The sequence below is a fragment of the Pteropus medius genome, unplaced genomic scaffold (genome assembly GCF_902729225.1).
Source record: "Pteropus medius unplaced genomic scaffold, Ma_sr-lr_union100, whole genome shotgun sequence".
Classification (NCBI taxonomy): domain Eukaryota; kingdom Metazoa; phylum Chordata; class Mammalia; order Chiroptera; family Pteropodidae; genus Pteropus; species Pteropus medius.
Window position 1 is genome coordinate 55,535,330 of NW_024349800.1, and position 12,920 is coordinate 55,548,249.

At 36.3% G+C, this 12,920-nt stretch overlaps 1 long non-coding RNA gene and 1 other non-coding gene across 2 annotated transcripts in view; both read right to left on the reverse strand.

Moving 5' to 3' along the window:
• Positions 1-10,009, reverse strand: part of LOC120621933 (uncharacterized) — a 162,888-nt gene extending 152,879 nt beyond the window's left edge. Inside the window, exons 1-3 of the long non-coding RNA XR_005658349.1 lie at positions 9,699-10,009; positions 3,174-3,221; positions 2,176-2,247 (exon numbers count right to left, since the gene is read on the reverse strand). This is a non-coding gene — a long non-coding RNA (uncharacterized LOC120621933). The remainder of the gene's footprint in view (positions 1-2,175; positions 2,248-3,173; positions 3,222-9,698) is intronic.
• On the reverse strand, positions 7,060-7,178 carry LOC120622442 (5S ribosomal RNA). The gene has a single exon (XR_005658482.1). It is a non-coding gene; the product is annotated as a 5S ribosomal RNA (ribosomal RNA).
• Positions 10,010-12,920: the final 2,911 nt, after the last annotated feature.

Below are 12,920 nucleotides of genomic sequence, written 5' to 3' on the forward strand. Positions count from 1 at the left end.
TTTGTATTTTAGCTACATGTCTAATTGAACTGTCTTTATATGAGAACGAAGGTCTGAGCTTATTTAATCACCTTACCCCTTAACTCCAGTCCCTAGTTAGTCTTTAGTCAATGCATGTGAAACAACCGTCCACAGGAGAGCCACATGTTCCAGAATACTTGGGGGTATGGTGATCACATCTACTCTAAATAACCAGTAAAGGTTATACCAGAACAATAAGTATGCCTAAGCAAAAGAAAAGGCCAGTACATGCAAATGCTGCTCCAGTTCAACTTTTGACTTGGCCTTTCCTTTCCATCTTCAAAGGGACATGCGAGTAAACTAACGTATTCAAATGAGCACCACTTCATAATTTGTACTCAATTTATAAAGTGGTTCTTGGATTAAAAGTACGTGAATAATAATTACATTGAATGAGGAATACAGTTCGAAGAGCTCTTGACTGTAATATTTATCTCCATTTAATATTTCTTAGCAGCTGGAAGACATGGCCTTGGGTCAGGGCCCTGAGGTTGGCATTGCTTTTAAATGGACCACCATGCATGATGGCGCTTGGCTATTCACAGCCATTGAGCCTGGCAGCATCATTTAAAAGATTTCTTAGATTCTTTCAGTTTTTGCATGAAAAAGTAAAGACTCTCTTTCTCTCTAAAATGAACTAAAACCAACAAGGAGAAAAAGAATCGGAAAGGGACATGCTATCTTTGACGAGTCTAGGGAACACGTACAATTTCAAACCACAATGTATAAAGGAGTGGTGAGAGAGACTAAATGGGAGTGATGATGGCTAAGGGTAGACGGCAAGAAAAGGCACCTGCCTTTAAGGATCTTGAGCCAGAGCCAGATGATGAGCACAGTGACTCCTTGTTTGGGATGATACAAGAAGTAAGTGTAGACTCTCTCACTGTATGAGCCTCTCTAACCCAGTTTGAGTCTACAGAGTGGTAGGCAAACTAGGGTTGAATAGCCAGTGAACGCCATCTTTGAAGAAGCAGATGGTGGTAGAGTAAGAATAAGAATCGAACATCCCTGAAATTTAAAATAAGATCACATCAAACCTCCTCCCACCAAACACTCACACACACTGGCCCATGTAGCATTACTTAGTTTTACTGTATTCAAAAGAGTTTTTCTGTTCTCCTGGCTCTTACATTTATCTACAGGGTAAATTTCTGATGAAGAAGTTTCTGTGGACAGACTCTCAAACTCCCTCCTTGCCTGCTACTCAAACTGCTTCCAACCATAGCTTCCGCCCATTGGTCCCTTATCCACAAAATCTGTCCATAAATGTCTTTTCCAAGAAGAATTTCCTCCATTCAAATATAATCACAAAAACAATAAGAACATTACTACAACTATTCATAGTATCAACAGCAAGGAAAATAAAATAATCATAAACCTCAACATCAACCTGTTGAACATTTTTTTTTCCTTATTTAAAAAGAGAAATTGTACAATATAAACATAAAACATGAAGAACACCACCAGTTTCATGAAAAATGAGTTGTTCACACATGTGATTCTACTTCTGGAGTCTATTCTCTTCTATTGGTCTATTTGCCTATCTTTATGCTAATGCCACTGCAACTGGACTAAGGTAACTTCTAATAAGTCTTGAAATCAGGTAGCATTGTTTTTCCAACTAAGGTTCTCTTTTTCAAAGGTTTTCACTACTTTAAGTCCTTTGAATTTACATGAATTTCAGTCATATTGTCAATCCTACAAAAATGCACTCTGAGGTTTTGATGGGTTTGCCTTGAAATCGTAGATTAATTTGGGGAAGTCTGACATCTTTATAAATTCGTGTCTTTTGATCCATCTGTTGATATCATACTGTTTGTTTAGATCTCAATTTCAATTCAGCAGTGTGTGTGTAGTTTTACTGTGCATGGCTTATATATCTTTTGTAAGATTTATCTCTAAGTATTTCATATTTCTGATGCTTTTGTAAAGGTATTATTTTTAATTTCATTTTTTATTGTCCATTGCTAGCCTGTAGAAATGCAATTAATATTTGTATATTGATCTTGTGTCTTATAACTTTGGTGAACTCAGGTTTTAGTTCTTGTAGCTTTTTGCAAATTCCACAGGACTTTCTATGAAGAGAATCATGTTATTAATGAAAAAAAACGACTTTACTTTGTTTCCTTATCTGTATGTCTTCATTTTTCTTACCTTATTGTACAGGCTAGAACCTCCAATTGAATTCCAAGGATGAAAACATGGATAGATCTTGAGAGTATCATGCTAAGTGAAATAAGTAAGATAGAAAAGAACAATAACTGTATGATTTCAATAACCATATTACATATGTGGGATATAAAACAAAAAGCAACAAATGAACAAACTCATAGAAACAGACAACAGTATGGTGGTTACCACAGGGGAAGAGGAAATGAAGGGGAGAATAAAGAAGGTAAAGGGGGTCAAACATATGGCAACAGAAGGAGACGAGACTTTGGGTGATGAGCACGCAATGCAAATTCAGTACACTAGAAACTTATACAGTGCTATTAACCAATGTTACCCCAATAAATTTAATTAAAAAAAAGAATGAGAACAAACATTCTTGTCTTGTTCTTGATGTTAGTGGAAGTGTGTCGAGACATCCATCATTAAGAATAATGATAGGTGTAGGTTTTTCTCAGAGGCATTTATCAAGTTGAAGAAGTGCCATTTTATCACTGTTTGCTGAGAGTTGTTTTTGTTGTTAAATTTGTTGTTGTTGTTTTAATCAGGAATGACCGTTGCATTTTGTTAAAAGCTTTTCCCACATTCTTTATGAATGCAGATCTTCTTCAGTAAATAAACTTATTATGAGAGTGTATATGTGTATGTCTATGTGTTGTATATTTTTAATCCATTCTGAATGTCTTTCATTTAGTGACATTAACCAATTTACAACTAGTGTACATTCTTTTGTTAATTATTTTTCCATATATTTTTTCATATTTCTAAATTTCTGTATTTTCTTTCATCTCCTTTTCTTTTTTTTCTGTATCTTGTGAATAATTAAAATTGTCTTCTCTGATTAAAAAAAATCCCACATCCTATTTTTCTTCCTATGGTTTTGGACTTAAATTATAATACCTATATATGTTCTCTTATGCCTTTTCATTGTTTCAACTTATGAAATATCTATTTTCTCTCTATGAAAAGGAGATGTCTCTTACCTTCTTTCAGGTTTCTTTGGCCTTAGCATAAGGCATATCCTAAAATATCTGGAATAAAATAATAAAAGTGGTATTTGAATTCAGTAAAGAAAGAACGATATGTTTAATAAATGACATTGGCATAATTATCTAACCATCAGGATAAAAATAAAGTTAAGTCCCTATTATACTCCATGTAAAAATAAATTTCATATAGATTAGAAATCTAAATGTAAAGAACATAAAAGTACAATTATTTAAACTAAATCATTTAGGAGAATATTGATATAACCTCAGGGTAGCGAATATCTTTTCAGCCAAACAGGAAACCAGAAATCATAAATGAAATCATGGCAGATTTCTTACATTCCATGAAATTTCTTTAAAAAATGACACATTTCATTTGCTTCATATTTTTACCATGATTTTTATATACATTTTTATGACATTACTAATTACCTTTCTTTTATTCTCGCTGAGGAAAAATATGTAACTATTTTTGCCACATAACTAAAACCTTCTTGCTTATCCCATTTATCAATTTAAAAGAATCTATTCTTTTGTTCTTGAAAATATTTTTTTGCAGACCACTAACTTCCTATAGTAGGTCAGATATCATCGCGGGATTTATTTTCCTTGTACTTTTCAGCTAATTCCAATGTATCTTGTACCTCATGTTTTCTTTTTCTCACTCAGATTTTAAAATTTTTATTTCCCTAACTATATCATCTAGAAACTTCCTGAGATTACATGGGGAAATTTCTATAGATGTTTATATTTTTTTCTCACATATTCTGATAAGTTAGTTGTGTATAGAATTCTAGATTCAAACTAATTTATTCCTAGAGCTTGAAAGGCGTTCTTCCATTGTGTTTAGCATTCATTATTCGTGATGAAAATTCTGATGCCAGGTGGATTTCGATCTACTGGTTATGTGATTTTGCCTTTTAAGGATATTTCTTTTTATCTTTTGTGTTCTAAAATATTTTAAAAAAGTAAAAGAATTCTGTGTGTGTGTGTGTGTGTGTGTGTGTGTGTGTGTGTGTGTGTGTGTGTTACCTTGAGGTCATTCAGATATTCCTTTTGAGTTGAAAAATCTTATCTTTCTACACCTCTGGTAAATTCTTACCCTGAGATCACTTGACGGTTTCTTTTTGAATTAATAAACCATATCTTTTTACACCTCTGGTAAACTGTTTTCTATTATTTATTTATTTAAATTTCTCTCCATTTTGTTGTGCGTTCTCCTTTTCTAGAATTTTATTGAATGTCAATTTTTTTTAGTACTGTCTATAGCTTATCTATTCTGGAAAAGGCTATCAATTTTGGCTCCTAGCCTTTCTATTAAACTTTAAATTTAGGCAAACGATTTTTAATTTCCAAGAGGTCTTTCATAGTTTTTTTCATTTTTTTTCTTTTGTTATCACCATCTGTTCTTATTTTATAGAGGTGACAGTATCTTTCTGAATCTTTCTATTATTTGTGAATTTTTGAAAGTTCACTTATGTTCTATGAATTTTCTATTCATTTTAGGTTTAATTGATCTGGATGTGCTATTTAGGCACAAAGAACATTGTTGATTTTCAAAGGTAGTTGGAAACAGTTGGAATTGTGTTCTCGGATGCCTTCCCCTTCATGAGCTAACTGGAGCTCTATATCTGATGTCAAAATTGTCCACTAGAAGACTTGACTTTACAGTCTGCTTATAGACCTGAGTTGGTCATTAGACTAGGAGTCCCCCAAGTGCCATATGAATAGGCCTTTCGAAGCCTTAGCTTTTCTCAAGAGGTCAAGTTAAGTATTGTCAAAGGAGGATGCTTTGTTGTTTTTGTTTTTGTTTGCCACACAGCAAGTTGCTCTGTGTGAGGGTGGTGGTGAAAATGAGAAGAGCCAACAGGGCTCCTGTTCTCTACACCATCTTTAATTAGTTCTTCTGTTTGAGGTCTCCATTTTGTACCTGCTAATTCTAAGTGGACCCTCCCCTACATTCTTCCACCTAGAGTGGATTTACCTCTTTCTGTAAATTTACACGCTAGTATAGAGAGGCAGAAAGTACACAAGTTACCAAATCAATAAGCATTATAATTTCAAACAGTGATTATTACTATGAGAGAAATAAAATAGGGCAATAATTATAAGGAGACAGTTAGAGGTAACTTACTTTTTTGCTTCAACAAAATAAAGATTCGTTTTCAGAGTAAATAATTGGCCAAAAAAAAAAAAAAGAGCACTGAGGATTCTGAATTCTTAGGTTTTGTCAATGTTTCATGTGTTTCCTACGCTAGTGGAAGATGGAAACAAAAATGCAAGCATCTGGACATCGTTCTTTGAGGTCCACTAATTTGAAGAGTTGTTTTTGAGACAGGACTGGCAATAAAGTACTATATCTTTATTTAGAAACAACTTTTAAAGCAAATTAAGGTACCTTTATAATCACTGTAAATGGGAGAAATGAAGGGGCATTTATACTTTATATAGAACCTTATTTTAAGTCCAATTAATACAAATCACTAATGTCTATCTATGAAACAGGAACTCCGGATATATCCACACTTGCTGGCTTTGGAAAATAATAAAACTAAATAAAACTAAAACTGCATTACTTTTAAATATCCTATAAAGCAGGCTTCTTACCGTATTTTGGCAGAACAGATTTTAGGGATTAGTGTTCCATTCAGGGTGTGTTATGTTATACTGTATTAAGCATTCAGCTATCAAAGAAGAGAGAAATCTGAGATTAAAATGTGGAAAACAAGCCCAAATATTAGGGGAAGTCTTAGTTCATTGCATGGATTGCTGTAACATTTCAGTTAGGCTGATACTTCTCTAATTATCTGTGACAGAGGACTAGTTTTGTTTGCTTGTTTTATTTAAGCTACTAATTCATTTTAATTCAAACTTCCATACAATGCAATAAAAACATATTACTCAGAAATTGAGAATACGAAGATAAAAATGTGACACTTAAAAATTAGATTCAACAGATATAAAATTACTCAGTTAAGTTGCTATCGAAGTTTCTAAACTCAGACTCTCATTTCTGGACTTTTGCCATTGCAAGCCAGTAATACGGCATTTGCTTACTGGCTCCAGCTCACACTGGGAGGAGCCTTGAGTTAGCGTGTGTGCGTGCAAGCAGCATCAACACTGTAAGCTGCTGTTCTGAGTTTAGATGAAATGGGTTCTCTTAAATCTCCCACTCACTGATGAGTATATGAGAATCGTGCCAATACCTTTGCGGTGTCATATATTTTTATCTGAAAATTGGAACCAATAATGAATGACCTCATGAGACTGTGATAAAATACTTTTTCTTCCTATTTTCTACCATTTCACACACCCACAGAGCACCATAAAGACCTGCAGATCTTCAGAGTTTGATGCAGGCTTTTTCTTCTGCCGGTTGTCTCAGTCACAGGATGCCCCTCCCTGGCCACTGCAGCAGATTATCTTGTCACTATTGATTTCCGGGTCTCCAAATACCCAAGTGGGAATCAGGACTGGTTACATGACTTGGCCACCCTGAAAATAACCCTATGCTAAATATGAGCAGCTGGAGTTCAAAATTGCAATCAGATTTTTCCCTAAAAATCCGTTGCGTTATGTGCGTGTATGGGTGGCGGGGGTACCTACATGCTTATGTGTGTATGTGAGTGTTTATAAACGCCTCCTTTGGGGAATATTTTGTAGCCCTGTCACTTCGTTTTCTCAGAACTTTCTTCACTCCCTTTCTCTTGGGAGCCCACAGAGTCCTCCCTGTCTCACGATCACAGACACAGGGTGCCCAGTTCTCTTTATCTCCAAATGCTTCTGCACGTCTACATCTCTCTGTTGCAGTATTTATTTTATTCTGTGCTCTTGATTGACTGAGAGCATTGTTGAGAGTGTGATTCTTTTTTTTTTTAAACTCCTACAGCACCTGGTCTTCCTAGGTGGTCTCCCATCCAAGTACTAACCGGGCCCGACCCTGTTTAGCTTCCGAGATCAGACGAGATCGGGCATGTTCAGGGTGGCATGGCCATAGACGAGAGTGTGATTCTTAATTTTACCCCTTGCTATACCGCCTTCATACTCTGCATCCTGTCTCTAGTTACTCTTTTTTTAATTAAAAATTATTGGGGAGACATTAACCAACAAAATCCAATAAGTTTCAACTGTACAATTCAATGATATGTCATATATATATATATATATATATATATATATATATATATATATATATATTGCATTGAGTGTTCACCATCCAGAGTTAGATTTCCTTCCGTCACCAAATATTTGACCCCTTTTAGCCCTATCTACCTTTCCCCACCCTATTCCCTCTAGTAACCACTAATCCACTCCATATCCATGAGTTTCTGCTTGTTTGTCATGTCTGGTTGTTCCTTTTAGATTTATATCTCATACATGAGTAATATCATGTGGTTTTCAACTTTTCCTTTCTGACTTATTTTGCTTAGCATGATTATCTGAAGATCTATTCATATTGTCGTAAATGGCGGTATTTCATTTTTTCTTATTATAGCTGAGTAATATTCCATTGTATATATGTACTACATCTTCTTTATCGAATCATCTATTGTAGGACACTTTGGTTACTTCCATGTCCTGGCCACCTAATGAACAATGCATAACCTTTAAGTAAAAACAAACAAACAAACAAACAAACAAACAAAAAACAACAGCATTTTACTGTCAATAAAAACGCTTGACTTCTCTCAGTCATGATGATAATGAGTATTCTTTGTTTAGCAAATGTGGTAAATAAACCCACCTGACAAGATACCCAATATTGCCTCCATGTATTTATTTTCTGCTACCTTAGCACAGAATGCCACAGCAGCAACGGAAGAAGAAATGCTAAGATCTAGTCAAGTCATTCATTTAAAATAGAGGACACCATCATCTTTGGGTCTTTTATAGCTGCCATCTCTACCTCTCAAAGAACAAATAAAAGTCCTCTAGTGGTTCAGTGGGAAAGAGATCCCCAGCTTGGCCCAGATATTTCCTGACTGATACATTAATTCATTTTATGATTCCAGTAAAATCAATGAGACCAGCACTCCACACTCAAGGACAAGGTCCAAGAAGCCAATTAGTAGTTGAGCACTTGGAACAATGACTAACAGTACTCCGTATGTGTGGGAGTGGGTGGGGCCAAAGAACGAGGTTACCAGGTTGGTGTGTATTTCTCAGTGAATTGGGGCCAGCTAGCCAGCAGTCTGACCAACTAATGTGCATCTCATTTAATGTAATAATATACATTAAGGGCTGTCAGGCCCTATTGTGGAAAATGAAGAACTATGCCTTGTACCCCTACATATGGGCGTCTGCATATGGAACCCTTTAACGGTTCTTAAGAGACCCATTGGGGTTTCTCATTATTGTGAAACATCTCCTGGAATCCAGAGAGAGAAGGCTCTTGGCAGAATTGCTTCTGCCATTTCAAATTTTCACTGTGAAAATAATTAGATGATGAGATTTAGACAGAAACCGCTAACGAATATTTTTTTAAGTCTCCTTTTTAATGTACAGAAAATGAAAATCTGAAATCGGCAAGCACGAAAGGAAAACAGTATGGTGCAGTTCATTCTGGGGGTGGGTTTGGGGGGGTTCCTTTTTTCTGACTTTAATGCTTGGCTTCCTGTGGTTACAAGTGGGGGGGATTTTTTTCATTTTTTGAACATTATACAATCCTGTTGAAAATTGGACCAAGGGTTGTTTTTTTAAACTCCTGTTCTAACTTTCTAAATGCAAGCAAGCATCCATTGTTCCTCCAGGATTATATCTGTCTCTTTAGAGGGAACCCTGACATTAGAGAAACTTGCTTTAATCAAGCTATAAAGTTATCTCCCCCTCCACACTCCCAACCAGAACCAGAGAAACCCCATCCTCTGAAACTGTGAGCCAAGCTAGCATGTAACCAATTAGAAGCCATCACTTGTACCCAAGACTCAGAACATATGTGTTCAATTAAAACAAACAAATATGATTAGGAGTTTACAAAGCCATGCTTAGGGAGAGATGGACATTTCAAAAGAAATGCTGGGTTAAGAAGGACGTGGCTGAGAAAAAAAGTAAGTTGCATGAAATCAGAAAGGTGAACTTAACAAATGGGGACCCAGGACTCAGACTTCATGCAAAGAAACCAGGTTCCCTGGACTGAACACATACAAGCTCATGATCCGCGGCCTGGAACCCAAAAGCGTCATTCATGTGCCTAAGACACTCCAGCTCAGAGGCTTCATCCTTCCCTCACCCACCCAACCATAACATCTGGAGTCACAGAACAGGAATCAAGGAAGAGCTGTTTTAATGCCTTTTTTTTTTTTCTTTTTTCAAGCTAGACAGAAGCGAGGACTCTTGTGTTTCCTCTACTGCACACCAAGTTGAGGAAGCTCTCCATCTATCCCGAAGTCTGTCAGCCCTGGACTGTGGCATGGCTGCCACTGTTCCCCACTGGCCCACACACATTCTCTCTAGTTCAAGATTCGTCATCAAGTACTAGACAGACTCTCCTCACTGTAACAGAAGCAAAGCAGAACTCACCATGAGATTTGCTTGATTCAGCATTGGTCAAAATATCCCCTCCTCTTTCCTGTTTTTTGATATTGGGCAAGTCTAGTGCAGTTCAGATTTCCAACTCTCACTTTTGACTCTTTGTGGATTTCTACCAAGTCTGTAACCAACAACCAGTGAGACTTTTACCAGATCCCCAATAAGCAGTGTTTCAGGTGTCACATACAAGTCAAAACAAAGGATGTAATACAATTCCTGCCCACAAATAATTTATTGTCTATCTCAAGGGGAGGACGGTGGTTAAGAAATATAAACATTAATATACATTTATTGAATGTCTACTATCTTCACATTGATTACACAGCTCTTGAGAAATAATAAAATTTTATCAGTCATGCAGCTATTTAATCTTTGTACTACGGTGGTACCATTCTGTTTTATGGTTTTTGATACTCTAAACCTACGGGATGTGTGAAAACGGTAAATTCCAGCAAGCCTACCATTAGTGTCCTTCTAGTTTCTGTCCCACATGTCAATGTAAGGGCAATATCCTTAGGATATAACACATCATGAATTTTGTCACCCCACATTTCCCAACCAGGTATCTTCAGTGAGATCTAGCTGGTGGGATTGTCAGGAGATCAACAAATATATACTGAACATTTACCATATGCCAGGTTCTGTTACAGGTCCTAGGAAAGAGCAGTAAACAAAACAGACAACATCTTTACCTTCATGGAAATTATATCCTACTGGGGAGAATTAGACAAAAAGCAAAATAAATAGATTAAATAAATGAACAAACAAACAAATAGTGAAATGGTGACAAGTGCTTTAGGAAACATAAGCAGTAAAGAGCTATAGTGAATATATGAGAAGTTCGATAGTTCAATTTGAAATGTTTATATAATACCTACTATAATGCGACATGCTCTCCTAGGCACTGGTTATACAATATTAAATAAAACAAAGAAAAATGGAGTTTGTCAAAGAGCTTATGTCCTACTAGAAAAAGACAAAAAAATAGAAAGATAAATAGGTCAAATATATGGCCCATTAGATTATAGTGAGTACTAAGGAAAAAAAGTAGGATAAGTCAAGGCCATAGGGAACATTAAGGTGGGGACATCTTGGTAGGTCTCACGAAGAAGCTGACATTTGTGCAAAGATTGGAGGAGATGAGCTGTGTGATACTTGGTAGAAGTGCACAAGGTGTGTCCTCCGATGGCTTCAGACATCAGCCTCGGAATGGGAGAGTGATATCTGTTCATTTTTCTTGCTGATACAGACCTTGACTGTCTGCACTAGGAGAAAAGAATGGCAGGATTAAGTATCTTCTTCTCTTTTTCCATGAAGTCTTTTTTTCACAAGTCTGGTGAGGTTTTTTGTTGTTGTTTTTCCTTTCCTTAATTCCTTAGGTTCCTTACAATTAGTGGAAATTCCTTCCAAATTTTGACAATTCTGTCCATGTCTTTAATCTTTACCACATTAAATGATAAAACATTTTATTTAATCTTGAAGACAACTGCAAAATTTTTACTCTAATTTCATAGGTGAAAAACACTGAGCCAAACTGTTCAATGTATCACTCAAGATTGGTCAAATGATTCCACGGTTTAATTTAATAAATGATGGCATATTTCTGACAAACAAATCTATTTTCCCCCTTTATTCCACACTGCCTTCTGGCAGAAACTGGCTAACTACATTCCCAATATCCATCTTCCTCTGTCTTTCTTAGTAGCAAAAGTTTCTATATTATTGGGTATAGTGATGTGGCCAGCTATGGGATATTTCCCAGGTTTTCTTATGTCTAGAGCATAGTCAGTGAGATACAAGAAGTTACCGGTTGGGGTGCAGAAAAGCTCTTTAATGGGTGAGACTCAGCTGGTATGTGTACTTTTTGTTCACTCCCACTTCATTCTTTTTTCTTCCTGCAACCTAGATGTGACAGCAAGACTTCCAGCTGACATCTTGTGATCTTGAGGATGGATGCCATGTGTTAAGGATAGTGCAGCACAAAGATAAAAGGTATCCAGAACATTGATGATAGCATATATCTATCACACTCTCTCTGGACTGTCTCCCTCCTGATTTCTTTTACTCAAGAGAAAAGTAATCTCCCAATTGGTTTAAGATACTATTATTTCACATCATTCTTATTGACGGTCAGATGCAATTTTTAACTCATACAGTCTTCTCTATTGTAGAATACGTTATGATGGGAAGCGACAGACTTATTTTACCAAGCCACAGTTATGTAACAATTATTAAAAGCAATGAAAGTCTTACTGAGTTAGTTTGCTTTGTGTGAACACAGGTCCTTCAAAAGCAAAGAAACTTTTATAAGGAATATAGTGGTTGGCACATGGAACATAGTTTTAGAAAACCATGTTGAATAAATGGAATGGTGATATTTTACAGAGACAGATCTCTAAATGATAAGTTCCAAAATGCGAGGAAGGCCCATCTGAGAACTACTGAGTCCTACTGACAAGTGCAGTGAAGATATCTTGCATGGACATGACCAAGATACCTTGGCTAGAGGTGGCATCCTCTTCTGAGTTAACCTCAGCTTTCTTGCAATTCCAATATTCTTTAATTCTCTACCTACCCTATCCCCTTTTCTAGCAAAAGAGAGAGATCTCCATGATGGAAATGTGTCAGCAGTTTAGGTACTACTGAAACATTCTGGAACCAGACCGCTCTTAAGGTATTGTGTTTTTCTTTTTTGTTTGTTTGATTGTTTTCTTTCATTTTTGCTTTATAAAAATCACAAAACCTTTTTGATGATGGACCTGTGTTCACACAAAGCAAACTAACTCAGTAAGACTTTCATTGCTATTTGGTTCCAAATCAATAGGTAACTACTAGTAATGTGTCTGCCCATGTGGTCTACAGCTCCAACTGGATGCCCCAGTAAATTTAACTCAGCTGACATGACCTCATAAGATAAAGCAGAGGCTGACATGGCATCACATGCTGGGAGTGAAGAGTCTTCTCAAAGACTCTAAAATCAGAGATCCATTCTACCTCTGGATAACAGGCATTCTCAGCAAAGGACTACAGTTCAATTCAGTTCGTCCAAAAGTAACTGCTCTTATATTTGCCAGTTCTGTCATCTGTATGCCGCAAATTAATATTGGATGTGTACCAGATCTCTGAGTAGATGCAGGTGGAAAACAGCCCTGTTTTCAGCCCAAAGAGTCAATAATATATTCCACTAAGGTTCAAAGCCTCAGAGTACCTGAG